Source organism: Benincasa hispida, chromosome 1 (assembly GCF_027475165.1).
Source record: "Benincasa hispida cultivar pf3 chromosome 1, pf3_genome.v1.1, whole genome shotgun sequence".
Taxonomy (NCBI): Eukaryota; Viridiplantae; Streptophyta; class Magnoliopsida; order Cucurbitales; family Cucurbitaceae; genus Benincasa; species Benincasa hispida.
Window position 1 is genome coordinate 8,382,730 of NC_143478.1, and position 13,905 is coordinate 8,396,634.

The following is a 13,905-nucleotide window of genomic DNA, read 5'->3' on the forward strand; positions in this document are numbered from 1 at the left end:
ACCGATCTCTATAGAAATATGTAAAGCGCGGTTTAACCCATATGAAAAACGTTCTCATTTCTTGAAAAGAAATGGAGGACTTCTTTCACCATTTTTATAACCCAAAAGATTTGTTTTTTTTTTAAAGTATAATAAAGATAGGAGATTCGAATGAAGGACCTCTAGATTGTAAACATCCGTACGCTAGTTGAGTTATACTCGCTTATAGTAAAAAAAAAAAAAAAGTTTCATTCGTTATAAATCATTATTGTTTATCAATTAAAGGAAAAAAGTGAATAAACACATTAGAATACTAACTTTACATTTAGAGTCTCCTCGTTTCTTTTTAGAAAATATTATATCACTAATAACAAATTTAAGATTTAGAAAAAAAAAATGATTCTCTCGTTTCTGCCATTGGATTATTTTGTATGAATGACCCAAACGAAAAATAGCCACCTATAGAGAAAGTAATGGAAAGTGGCATTTTGCTTACATCATAGCATGTGATTTTACCGAGTTGCCCCTTAGATGCACCCGCACTCCTACCAATACAAAGTTGCTCGATCCTCGATGGCTCATCACTCGTTCCTTAATGCACGATCACTCGATACCCAGGTGCATGGTCACTCGATACAGCTGCAATCGACACATATACTCGATCATATCCACGTCATCTAGGAAGCACAAATACTTCTAATTGTGCAGAGAATTGGTATCAGATACAGATACGATACGGATACGTCCAGACGTGGTAGATACGTGATTTGAAGTATCTGATTTTTTATTTTTATTTTTAATTTTTAGATATGCGTATTTGCCTCCAGATACGTGAAGGGGATATGTGGGTAATTTTTTTTTTTTCAAATTTAAGCCCAACCCACAGCCCATTTTATTTTAGTGCATGTTTAGGAGTGATTTTAAAATCATCAAAAATCACTTTTTTTTTTAATTTTTAAAATCACTTGAAAACATACTTTTAATTACTCAAAATTAGTTTAGTTTTCAAATTTACACTTTTAAATGCAATTTTTATATCATCAAAATTAGTTTTGAAGGATTAAACATCTTTCACGGTGATTTTGAAAATGACAAAAATGATTTTTAACCATTTTAAAATCACTTCCAAACATAAAAGTCCACTTAAATTAAGCAATCCAAAACAAAATAAATTAAAAATGATAAAAACATAAAAAATAAAAAAAATCCGAAACGTAATTAAATCTTCATTCTTCCCTTTTCTCTCCCTTCATCTTCAACTTCATTCTTCAATCTTCATCTTTTATTTCTTTCCTACAGCCTACTCTGGTCGCTCAATAATGACTCGACGTTACTGGATTTTTTTTTCAAGTTTTCACTCTCTTCTTGAATCTATTTTAATCTAATTTAAAATAAGTACTATAGCAATTTATTAAACATTATATTATATATATATATATATATATATATATATATATATATATATATATATATAACGTATCTTCAACGTATCTGTATCTTAGTTTTTTAGAAATTAACATATCGCTGTATCGTATCGTATCCGTATATGTGTCTGTGCTTCTTAGCACGTCACACTCGATACTCGATTCTTTTGAATTCTCTGTGTCGTCAGAACCTGCTCTGTAGTTAATGCTCATGTACAAACATACATAAATTGAGAATTTTTCTGACAATGTACATGGTTCTTTCAAATCAATTTCTTGAAATGTGAAGTAACTTTTTTTATTAACTAAGAACAAATAGAACCAAAACACAAAAAAGAAAATCGAGATCATTTTCCCTTAAAAAAAACCAACTTCACAAAACCTGTTTTTCTTGATGGAGATCAAGTTATAAAGGCATTGAGATTATTTCACTATATTGTTTCACACCTCAAGTAAGTAAATGTGCTTTTTCTTGCTCAGTTTGTTTGCTTTTCCGACGATGTGCGAGATATACAAACATAGCAAAGAGAATGAGTGAGTGTGAGTTTGTGAGTGTGCACTGATACATGCAAGTAGCTCCTAGTGGAGCGAGGATGAGGGGAGAGAGCTATGAAACAGTAAGCATCGAGTTGAGAATATCGAGTACTGAGTGATGAGTATCGAGCATCAAGTATCATGTAGCAAGTAGCGAGTAGAGAGTATAGCGAGTATTTAACAGTTACCTATTTTCCTAACTGCTTACTTTCTGTATTGTTTTTCTTGAAGGATGGAGAAGTATATATTCTTACGTTATGGCAGTACATGGGATGACACAGATGAATACTATACTGGAGGTCGTTTGAAGGGTTTGCTAGTTCCGAGCACATTGATGTATAATGAGTTGGTAAATCTAGTATATGAGATCATGCAAGTTAGTTCGACAGAGTTCAATATTATAATGAGGGTGACATATAAGATGGATATTGATTCTCCTCCAGTATGCTTAATGGACGATGCTGATGTTAAATTTTTCCTCTCAGAATACGACCATACTAGACCATAAGTATTTGTAAATCTTGAGAAAATCGAAGAAATTCATCACAGGACAACATTTGATTATCCAGAGAGATCATACCAACACGTGTGGAGGTGATGTCAATGAGCATGATGTTTGTCCATTAGGTGTCTCATTGGAAAATGACAACATCGATGTTAATATAGCGAATGTATTGCATTCGAATGTGACAATAGAAGATGTTGGGACATGTGTAAATGAGAATGTGATGATAGAAGAGGAAAATGTTAAGAATGAAGAACAGACAACCCCGGTTGTTTTAGGGAGTAATCCTTTTGTTGTCAATGAAGAACAACCAATCCAAGTTTTTTTGGGAATGGTCCTTCTATTGTGTGATGGAACGAACACATGTACAACAGAAGAAAAACAGATCTAAAGTACTCTCATTAGGTTAAGCATGCAAAAGAAACAAATAAAAGGGGGAAAAGAATACAACCTTTGCAGACTTTGAATCTTCTTCAAATTAGCCCCAATCTCCTCATGAACGGTTCGTAGACCACCATGATAATCTTTCCGACTATTCTTTGACCTTAGAACAGGATGGTGGGATCCAGTGAGTGACTAATTTGGAGAGGAAAAAGGCTAAAACTTTGAGAGAAAAAATAGATGAGATTATCACATAATTACATCAATTTCCACTAAGGCCAAGTGTTTTTGAAATTCAATAAACACTCCCTTTTAAAGACCATTACATGCAAAACATGCAACTTTGAGTTTGATGAGAATTTGACACTAAAAAATCTACCAACTTAAAGTGGGATTAAGTGAGACAAGTGTCTGAAATGAAGACAACACTTAACAATTCAATAGTTGGAATTTCCCACTCACAAATGTTGGATCTTTCCACTAACATGGTCAAAGTTTGACTCTCAAAGTTCAAAGTCAACAATTAGACTTCCATTGCATTTTTGACCTAGTCAATAATTTGACTTTTAACGCAATTTTGAGCAATTCCATTTAATTTCAAAATTAATTCTAATAATCAATTTAAAAAATAAATTAATATTAAATAATTAATTAAACAATTTAATTAATTTAATTTAATATTAAATCCAACACTGATCCCAATTTATATGAATCCATGTTCATAATCTTGATATTTAAATCTTATTTAAATATCTGCTACTCTCTTTATGTTTAATTCACAATTAAACATTAGGTTAAATATATCGTATATATTTACTGCTTTGCTCCAAAACCGAATTTGAATACTTCAAATTTGTTCGTCACACTATTCTGAGGTTTAGTTCGATATGAGCTAGTAGGGGGACCTCATAGACCTACAAATCATGGGCTCCAACAATTCGCGATTAACCGACTAAACTCTTTAACCTAATTAATCACCATTTGTTAAATACCGGGTCACTCCACTAAAGCCCAGTAGTTGCATTCCCCTCACTGTAGATATATTATGTCCATTTGATAACCATGATTAGTAAGTTCACCCTTCATGATTAGTAAGTTACATCTTGTTCTTTAAGTCCCATTGATCCTCTATTGAACAATTGATTTGTGATCCAATCACTAAACCGAGTCCCTCTCGAGCCAATAAAAGGGTGGGGCCCCTTGTTCAAGACCCGAAGTCAGCACTTAAGAGAATAACCTCTCTACTATTTCTAAAAGCGGGTGGGAGTGAATTCCGTCTTGCACCCTATGTCCCTAAATATCTACTGGTCTTATCCTTGAAATGGAAGGCTTATTGAGCCAGCACTATTGAACCAACCCTCACCCATGCAAATCTAAGGATAATTCCGAATAAACAGGAGTTCATAGTCAGCTCAGGATTAAGGTTAAGTTACCTAATCATCGCTTTGAAATAGTCAGTCTTAAACAGTAAACAACGTTATAAAGTAAGAGTGACTTAATTTTTGGTCCGATCTTATGCAAACTCATTGTATAAGATGCCACCCCTCCTCATGTCAATAAATGAATGAATCATGATCACTTCGTTTGTAGCACTTTACAACAAATTATAACAACTACATAGTGGGCCGCATCCAATAGTGTTACTAGATAAGATACCCAACTATATTCGTATACTATAGATCATTTTGACTATTTACTCAAACTTGATCCACTCTTATGTCTCCACATAAAGTTCAAGAACTTATGTAATAGTCATGGATCTTTATTTTATTTGATTTATTTCTAAAACGAAATAAGCAGTTCATATTTTCAATAACAACTTTATCAATTTACATAATAAGTTTATTGTTTACAAACTACGAGTTTTAGGACATAAAATCCAACATTGTAAATGAAGAACAACCAGCTCCGATTCTGTCAAATGATTTTGGCCATTTTGTTGGGAGTGTGCCTCGCCAAAATCTGAATGATATATTATCTGGTAGTAACGCCAGAACGGGGGACTTGATCATGCAACCACAGTCGTCCATAAGGTTGGTGGATACAGTTGAAGTAGATCAAATTTTCTTTAGTAAGAATGATGTGGAGATGGTTAGCAATGTTGGCCATTAAGAACAACTTTGAGCAGGGGTTAAAAAATCGAACAAAAAATGTATAGGGATTGGTGTTTAGACTCGACTTGTAAATGGGCCGTTCGGGAAATTAAAATAGACAGATGTGATATTTTCAATATCACTAAATGCACACCCAATCACACATGCTCAATTGAAGTATTGAATCATGACCACAAGCAAGCCAACACATTCGTTATCTTGTACTGGGTGTATTATGCCCTAGTTTATTATTTTGTGTACTAGTATTTTGTTATATTGTACACCCCACTAGCTTAGGACAAATGGGAGATTGTTGGGGTTGATGCCCTAAATTTCGTAGGGTTCTATAACTTATAAACATTGTATGAACAAACTTTTATGTGATTAATAATATATGATATTTTATTCATTTTCTCTATAAATATATGTGATATTTTAATTGCATTAACCACAAACCAATAAACTAACATCCAAGGTTATTGTTGTAACTTAAACATGTATGTGGAGACATACAGGTGGATCATGTTTAAGTGGTAACCTAAATGGACTGTAGTATATGGATAAGGTTGGGTATCTTATCTTGGTGACATTACGAGTATGGCCTGCTTTGTAGGTATTACAATTGTTGTAAAGTACTACAAATGATCTGATCTTAATCATTCATGTATTAGACATGCGAGCGGTGATATTCTATACAAAAAAAATTGTATAAGATCGGACCACGAAATGTTTAGTCTCATTATAACACCGTTCATAATAGAGACTTTCATTTCACTAGGATGACCATAGGTAACATGACCTTAATCCTAAGTGAGTTATGAACTCCTACCTTTGAGGGCGGTCATTTGATTCATATGGATGAGAGTGGCCAGATGGCCGACTCAACAAGTTTACCATTTTGGGGATTCGTCTAATTGGGGAGCTGAGAACACAGTTACACAAGATGGAATTCAATCCTTTTCTGAAGCAGGGGTAAGTAGATAAATTGCTCCCTTAAGAGCTGATTCCGGGTCTTGAACAATGTGGCACTACACCTTCTCCTGGCTCGAGAGGAGTTTAGTCATAGTAAAACTATGATCTATTGTTCATTAGAGGGATCAGTGGTAATTAAGAAGTTAGATATAACTACATGGGCAACACGGTACTTTGGCTCAACTGTACTTACGAGCAATTTATGAAGGGTCATCGTACTGTTGATTGGTTATATCCAATGGATAAAAAAATATATCTGTAGTGCGAAAAGTGCAGTTGTCGGTCTTTAGTGAAGTATCCGTCAGTTAACGGATGGTGGATGATGTAATTAAAGAGTTTAATTAATTATTCATGTACTGTTGGAGCTTCAAGCTATAGGTCCATAAGATCCCTTTGGTAATTCAAAAGGATTTAGTTAAGAATCAATTTTTGGGTTAATTTGAATTGTTTAAATTAATAAGAGAGAATTTAATTATATATAATATAATTCAATTGATTCAATTATATATGATATAATTGTTATAATGTATTTGATACATTATAGTTTACTTGGAGGAATTAAATATTTGAATGAGATTCAAATATATTTTCTATGAAATGTGATTCATAATTATTAAATTTAATATAAATATGATTTATAGTAAATACCATAAAATAGAGAAAAGAAACTATAGTTTATGTTGTATATGATGCAATATTAAAACTATTGGTTATTTGTTATATTTGATATAACATATAGTTTAATATAAATATAATATGATAAGTTAGTTATTACATTTATTTTTATTATTTTATTATTTTTTAATAATAAATTCCTATTTTCTCTCCAACCATCTTAGTGAGTGGTGATTCAATTTTGTGGCAAAAGGAATAAAAGAATATAGTTTTCCTTTCTTCCTAAGAACACTTACACAATTGAAAGACTTTGTTGTACGATTGAGAGTTTCCTAGAAACGTTCTGTGTGTTCTTCAATCTTCTTCCTCCAAAATTCAAACAATCCCTCCTAACCAAAATAATCAGAGCCCACCACTCCTAAGTCTTACCCTGAGAATAACAAAGGCTCATCGTGGTAGTGTTCTCTCTATTTGGTTCGTGAAGTTCTTGAAGAAGGTCTTCAAGAAGTTGCTGAGTTCAAGGCTCGTGACCGTTCGAGGGAATTACACGAAGAAAGGTTCTTCAAAGGTGATATCTCTTGAACCCTTTTTCCTTGTAAAATGCATGCTGTAATTTGTTTATGAATGCATATCTTGTATGTCTATTGTAAATTTAGTTTTCAATAAAAAATGAAATTTGGACGATCCGCTTTTGCTCAAGGATCTCCTTGTAAAATGAGTTCCTTCACGTTATTGGTCACTTAATCAAGGACAAGTTCGACGTTGGTCGGGGGGATAAACTGCACTATATTATTGAGGATATGTGGTATCAGTGCAGTGTCAATATTAGTTATGACAAGGCATGACGTGCGAGGGAAACTGCTTTTGCTCTTGCAAGGGGGATGCCGAGGAATCATATGTCATCTTGCATTCATATGGTGAGGCTTTGAAGATAGAAAATCTTGGAATTTTATTTGAGATCGAGCTTGAAGAATTAAAATATTTCAAATACATGTTCATGGCACTAGGTGCAAGTTTAAGAGGTTTTAGGTTGTCGACCTGTGATTACTGTAGATGGCATTCATCTAAAGGGTAAGTATAAGGGAACAATGATAGTTGGTGTTGCAATGGATGGTAATAATCAACTATACCCACTAACATATGCAATTGTTGATAGTGAGAATGACCGAACCCTGAAGTGGTTCATGACAAACATTAAAACAACAACTAGAGAATGCCCTAACTTTGTATTCGTCTCAGACCATGGACAGAGTCTAGCTAATGTCGTTGATATCATATTCCTTAATTCTAACCACAAACTTTGTACCTTCCATTTGGAAAGGAACGTAGAGAAATACTCTAAAGATGAGCCATAGGGAAATTGTTTCACGATGCTTGTAGAACGTATCAAGAATCAGAGTTCAAATGTCATTGGGTCCAAATAGTGAATTACAACAACGATTCCCTTGCTAGATATTTAGAGGATGCTGATATTCAGCGGTGGACATGATGTTACCGGTCTGGGAACTGATATGATAACATGACCAATAATAGTGCTGAATGCTTTAATGCTATTACTAAAGAAGCAAGGGAGTTGCCAATAACTTTGTTGCTTGAATACATAAGAGGTCTACTTCAAGGTTGGTTTCATGAGTGGTGAACAATTTGGTCTAATAGTACATCGACACACTCAATGTATGTAGAGAACATAATAGGTTTAGAGTGTGACAAAAGTAGGCAATACCGAGTAAATCCAATCTATTGTTATAGATTTCATGTCAAGGATGGTGGATTAGATGGTATAGTCAACCTTAACACTCGAGAATGTAGTTGCATGCAATTTCAGTGTTTGGAGATTCCATGTTTGCACGCTACGGCTATAGCTAAAGAGCGCAATATCAATTCATTTACTCTATGCAGCAGATTGTATAGTGTTGGTTCTCTAGTACTAGCATATATGGAATCAATAAACCTGGTAGGTCATGTATTCGAATGAAAAAAGCCATCAGGGTATACCGAGGTAAAAATACTCCCACTGAAAAAGAATGGTATAGGTTGGTAGATGAAGGGTAAACAGGATACCATTTGTTGGAGAATATGTTACATTAAAGAAATGTGGACGGTGTGGCCAACTGGGACATAACAGACAAAAGTGCAACGAATCACTTGATACGTTCAAACTCAACAAATGGGCAAGGATGACTCAGGGGACCCAAACCCAGACTCAGGGACCCAAACTCTGATAAATACTTGATAATTTATTACTATGTATTATAGATTGTTCATTATGTAATGTAAAGACATTATGATAAATACACGATACACGATACTGTTACTTGATACTCATTACATGTTACACGATATCCGTTACTCGCTACTTGATACGTGTTACACGTTACTCAATACATGATTACTCGACAATACTCGATAAACATTAACTCAAATTACAATACTCGGTACACAATTACTCAACAATACTCGATGCATGTTACTATATACTCAATGTATATTACTCGATACTCGATAAAATTTAGATTCGGTTTGATTTACAAATAATGTCAAAGTTTACATACGTTTACATAGATGTCAAAAAATTTACATAGAAAGCCCTAATAAAAATTAATATTCCCACAACTCGGACCATATTGCAATCTAAAATCATGCATTTTATCTTATCGTAAGCTCTCCATACTCAACTCGGTGGAAGGTGGAGGAATGAGGTTCTGAACTCGATGGAAGGTGGAGGAATGAGTCATGGGACTCGATGGAAGATGGAGGAATGAGGTCACGAGACTCAGTGGTAGGTGGAGGAATGAGGTCACTAGTCTCGATGGAAAGTGGAGGAATGGGGTCAATAGTCTCGATGGACTCCATGTATAAATCCTATATCATTTATGAAGTACGTTAGTCAAATACAACATGATATAGATTTACATTAGAACAAGTTTAAGATGATATTACGTACCTAACACAATGACCACAGTAGGTTGATGATTGTTTGTACACTGGTCTGAAGGACACTCAAGTCAGACTTTACATCTTTCAAGTCTGACTGTACATCGTCTAATTATGCTCCATCATAGACATTATCTGGTCTATGTCATGGAGTGATGTGGGAATGCCTACACCCTTCATGGGCTCAGAATGGGATGTATTTGGTCGAGATGACACTCGCTTCTCATTTAGAGGCACATGCTCGTCAGTAGGGAGCTCATGAGACTCGTTATGAGGAGGGTGAATCTCGCGCTCATCGATAAGGAGCTCTGAGACTGATGCTTTTGGAGTTCTGGCTTGTGAAATCGATGCTCGTAATTCTTGTATTCACTAGAGTTACTATGCGCATCCTCATCATGGTGTGATCTATGTGTTTTTTAGGAGCTCGTCTCGACATCAATACGCTCGTATACGAGTCGTTCATCGACCCTAGTGTCCCTATACCACCTCTCCCTATCGGACATGAACAATGGTGTGGGTATGATCTTTGTCTGTACAAAACAACGAACAATTTATTAGTTATATGTGATATTCACCTTAAATCCAAGTAAATTGTGATGTAATACATTAACCTCGATGGACTCAAATATATCTCATTGTATTGTTTTGGTTGACAATGAGTATGTACACTCTCACATCAGAAATCGAGGTACGACATGTCTATTCAGTCGGGTTGCAACTTTTTCAGCAACCATTGAAATGATCTCTTATGCCCACACCTACCATAATTCTTAAATGATTATAAAACAAGAATAAGTAATAAGTGACATTGACACTACAATGAGTATATCTCGTATGACTAGTGAATGGATATAACCTGAAATGCATGTAAAAAATTCCGGTAGGTTGTACTTGACAATGTAGTTCTTATTATACCTGGACCTTTTTTTGTAGTTCTCTGCCTTACCACTCAATCCTCTTTGTAGTCCAAGTAATGTCTTCTCCCATAACACATTTCTCCAATCCATGGAATTGAAATATTCCAAATCCTCCACATCAATTATAAGGTCTTGTCGATATTGGCCCTCGTCTTCTCCCTTCCCATCATACCCAATTAAGTGTAATATACCAATGTCATCTTTACAATATCCATGTCGTTCTCAAACTTCATCTCCTTGTACATTATCTCTAAGGTACCAATGTGAATGTCTCCTGCAAAATCATTTTTGAGGTACCTACTACGCAGTGATCTAACTGCTTCACCCCTCCTCACAATTGTTGGATTAGGTGTGGAAACCCCATACCCTATTTTCCCTACTCAAGTATGTTAACTAGTATGTTAATTAAGTTTAAGAATGAGTTAATATTGTTGTAGAGATGAAGTTTGAGAAAGATAGAAGAAGAAGAAAAATATTCTAGGTATGGAATATCTAGGCTTTCAGATGTTAAAGGTGTAAATATGTATGATTAAAAGAAGGAAGGAAATTTGGCTAAGTAAGAAAGCTTTGCATTGAAGGTCTTGTTGAGGCATGCAACAGCCTATGCATCTTGAGGTTAGTTGCGCGCATGTTGAGCATGAGGAAAGGAGTAGACGACTAAGTGTTGACTGAAGGGACTGCCATGCGTTGGCCAAGCCTTATGTTGAGCTTAGATGGGCATGGATGCACGTGCGTGGTAAGATGCCTAAGCGATAGGGTTGTAGTGTGTGTTCGCTAGGCGAAGGGCTGTGTATGAGGAAGTTATGCGATGACCAAGGGACAAGGCGATGTGTACAAGAGGCCAGTTAGTTGTGAGTGTCGAGTGTCGAGTGTGAGTGTCGAGTGTGCGCTGACCAGTTAGTTGTGAGTTGTGAGTGTGCCTTGTAATGAATTCAGGAACCAAGCATTGAATTAGAGGGAATCCTCAACTTAATCACCAATTTAAGTGGGCTAGCTGTCAAGGTTAGGAGAAATAAACCCACTTAGTGGATGAGATGGTAGCCTAAGGTTTAAAGAAGGGCATGCAGTTCATAGTATAAAAAGAAGGCCTCAGTTTAAAGGTCAATTTGAGCAGTCTAATTATGCAAAAGAGGTGATTTCAGAGCCATTTGAACGACTGATGAGTGTAGTTGATGGCCCTAAACTGCTAAAAGGAGTTCTTAGAGATTCGAGTTGAAATTTGAAGGACTCTTCAAGAAGGTCAGGTTCTCAGATGAATCTAGGCCAGAAGTAGAGATCGAAGGATTCCGACCAGACCATGTGGAATTTGAAGCTTAGATAAGACATTTTTAAATAAGATTGTAGAAAGAATTTTTCCAAGAAAAGGTCTAAAAAATAAGTTATTCGAGCTCAAAGTTGAATATGGAATTTTGGTTTGAATAAGCAGACAGCTACAACCGTTGAGCAAGCAAGCAGCTTAGCAAGCTGCAGGCACATGCAATGGAAGGTTGATGCGAGATGTTGCGCCAGTGTGCATTTGAGGCATTGGCCAAGGGTTGCACCGTGGGCGATAGGGCATGCACTAGTGTTAAGGTGATGCGATGGTGGCGTGCGGCTAAGTGGGCGCATGGGCATGCGTTGACACCTAATGAGGCATTGTTGGTCGCATAGCTAAGTTTTATAGCTCAAGAAATTTCCTAAGTGTTGAACACATAAGGAAGGTATGCATTGAGCTGAAGGATGATGTTCTACGTTGAATGTTAAGCTTGTTTATGTGAGTTAGTCTCACGAGGAGACAAATAGCATTGATCAAATATGTTTATCATTTCCATAGGGTTAATGCCAATAGAAAAGGCTTATCAACCCTAGGAAGGACGCCTAAGGCTGTCAGTGAAAAAACTAAGTGTTTTTTCAATGTTTTAGTAAACTCGTGTTTTACTTAAAAAGTTCAGACTCATGCTAGCTTTATTTATAAAGATGTTTAAGATAGTTCCAAACAAACTGATTTTAAAGTGCCTATTAATGCATGCTTAATTTAAAGAAGTTATGAAAGCATGTGCAAGAAATATTTACTTTATGTTACTAGCATGCGTTAGAAGTTCATGATTTTATGATAAGAATGTTAAAGCATATGTTTCATGTTGCTATGCTTTTATGTATACATGTTTTAATGAGTAAGTTTTTATAATGATTATGATGAACCCGATACTGAAGGACAGTGGGATTGAAAAGGTATCTTGGCTATAGTACTTAAGGTATGACGGTACTTAGTTATTACCACATGCACGTAGGTAGAGTTGATGTTGGTTGTGTTGAGATTACTCCACATCAACTAAGGATAAAAGTTGAAGGATTGAGAAAAAGAGTTCTCTCTCAACAAGGTATTAAGAAGTTATGATATTTTATTGTTTCTGGAGATTCTATGTTTAAAAGTTTTAAGTATGAGTTTGTTTGGTAGTTTTCAGTTTTAAGCATGATGATTAAGTTTTATTAGTCACTCACTAGGCTAGTAGCTCATTTTTTCAAATGTTTTCCTTTTCCCCAGGTAGTGTTCATCTCCCCAGAGGTTAGTTGCCCTGCTGCTCTGCCACTCAAGGACTTAAGACTAGCTCATAGACTACAATGACATTCTAGGTGTCTATTTTGTCTATGTATGTACATATGTGTTATTCATGCTAGGGACCAATGAAGAATGTTAGGACCCACTAAACCTTGTAATAATTATTATGATGTATTTATGTTGTGTGTTGGACCCTGGTGTTATGAGGTTATTTTTAAGTTTTCTTAGTTTGCTAAATGTTATATACGGGAACCTGAGTTTCTTAAGAAATTTAAGGAGGCTAGTCAGGTAGTGGGTGCCATAAAAGGGTTGGTAACTGATCGTCACATTTTCTACCGGATTAAGAGGGTAATATGGGAGGGTACGACAAGGTGACTACCACAATCCTGTCACCTGTAGAAAGTCTTCCTGTCACAACCTTACCATTCAAATCGAATGTCATTGCATCATTCCTATCGTCTTCAACCTCCCTCAATAGAATGTAATGGACTAATGGATTGTTGAAGATAATGTCCATATCCATGAATCGTCCAAACACCATCTTCCTGAAGAGGGCAAGCTGAGTGGGAGTAAACTTCTCGTTCACTATCTTGTTAGGCATCCTAATGTGAGAGAATAGGTTGGTTGCTTGGCCTGAGAAACGATCCAGGGAAGGAATCTTGAATTGTCTAGCCATACTTCATAGAATAACAAAAAATAGGGGTAAGTAAGAATTCTGTTCAATACTTGATACACGATGTACAATAATCGATGCACGGTACAAGATACACTATACTCGATTTTTTGATACCCGATACATGCTACATGATGTCCTTTACTTGCTACATTACATGTGACTAGATGGTTGATTATCGAGCATTCGATTTGATTTTCCAATTTCATGCATTATCCTACTCAAACCCTAAAACTCTAGATGGTTCGAAATAACAAAAATATGAAAACCGAAATGAAGCAAACTTGAGGCCCAATCAAACAAGCAAGATATGAAAACATAAATGAAAACCGCATCGGT

General features: G+C 35.5%; 1 protein-coding gene across 1 annotated transcript in view; it reads left to right on the top strand.

Annotated features, from left to right (window-relative positions):
- The window catches only part of ADNT1 (adenine nucleotide transporter 1), a 29,708-nt gene that overhangs the window by 9,499 nt on the left and 6,304 nt on the right, over nucleotides 1-13,905 (top strand). The window lies entirely within an intron of this gene.